The sequence below is a fragment of the Wasmannia auropunctata genome, unplaced genomic scaffold, assembly GCF_000956235.1.
Source record: "Wasmannia auropunctata unplaced genomic scaffold, wasmannia.A_1.0 LD336053.1, whole genome shotgun sequence".
Taxonomy (NCBI): Eukaryota; Metazoa; Arthropoda; class Insecta; order Hymenoptera; family Formicidae; genus Wasmannia; species Wasmannia auropunctata.
Window position 1 is genome coordinate 628,022 of NW_012026837.1, and position 1,535 is coordinate 629,556.

Consider the following 1,535-nt stretch of genomic DNA (forward strand, 5'->3'; position numbering starts at 1 on the left):
GCCTTCACCGTCGCCGTCGCCGCCGTCTCCGCCGCCGCCGCCGCCGCCGCCGCCGCCGCCGCCGTCGCCGCCACCACCGCCGCCGCCACCGCCGCCACCGCCACCGCCACCGCCATCGCCACCGCCGCCGCCACTGCCACCGCCACCGCCACCGCCGCCGCCGCCGATGCCGCCGCCGCTGCCGCCACCGCTATCGCCATCGTTACTACTGCCGTTGCCGCCGTCGCGACCGTGACGTTCAACCACCTCGCGAGGACGCGAGCAGCTTGGTAGAAGACGTCGCCGAAATGAATTTTGTATCCACGTAATGCACAATCATCAATCGGCTGTCTATCCGCGCCGGTCGATTGACAACGACGACGATGCCGGGCGTGTCAAAGCGGAAAATGTTCCGCGTTGCGTCGCGTTGTCGAGGAGACACGATGCAGCCCAGCAATCGATCCGTTTCACCCCTATACGAAGGGGTGCATTGCGTGACGCGGCGCAGCGCATCGCGACAGTAGAGCGAGCAGGATGAACAATGTTCAGGACAATGATGCGCAACGATGAACGCAACAGCACAGAGAATAAGTCGAATGGAGAATGGAGAAAGCAAGGGAAAAGAATAAACGCGCAGTCACTCGTAAATTTCAGGTTGTGGTTCACAAGTTTGTAATTGCAGAAAAGGAGACGTAATAGATGCGATCTCATACGAGCCGATGATTACTAAATAAAATCAAATTACGTTCTTTGTGTTATTTTAATTTTACTTTATGTGACCAATGAAGAAATATTGATTTTGCTTCTATAAAAAGAGATGTAATTAATTTATATCAATTCTGTTTAATCCTTTATCCGATTTACAAAACTTATTTTGGAAGGCAACCACGTAATTAATTGAAGACAAAAACGGTGAGGAACCTGTACAATTAATTATAATGCAATAATGTATTTATATATATCTAATAATAATAATAATAATAATAATAATAATAATAATAATAGTAATTGGAATATTTTGTAGTATTATATATGTTGTGTAGATAACATCTCTCCATTGTAAGCCAGATTTGTGCATATTTTTACTGCTCAGCTAACTTGTCCGTTATTTGAACGTTTAATGTTAAATTCGATTAAAAGCATTATGTGTAGGTAGTTTAAGTGTCAATTTGATTGATGAAAGTAGACAAACAATACGTAATATTATTCGCAACTTAGAAACTAACCGAGGTCACGATGTGATTGTTCAGATTGTAAGTGCATCAGAAACACCCTAAGTGGGAGATTCTGAGTACAACTGAATGAGAGTGATGTCGTAAGCTGAGGAAAGTGGACTTACGTAAAATTTTGTAGTACTTACCTATAACGTGTTCTGTAGCAGATCGTCGGCTTCGCAGTATATAGCTTCGATCGGCGTGCGTAGATTTATATAATAAAATCTAACGAGATCTAACGAATTTCTTTAGCTATTCGTCGACGCAGGTGAAATAATATTCATTTCATTTAACTTTAATCGTACACATACCCACACACACACACACACACACACACACACA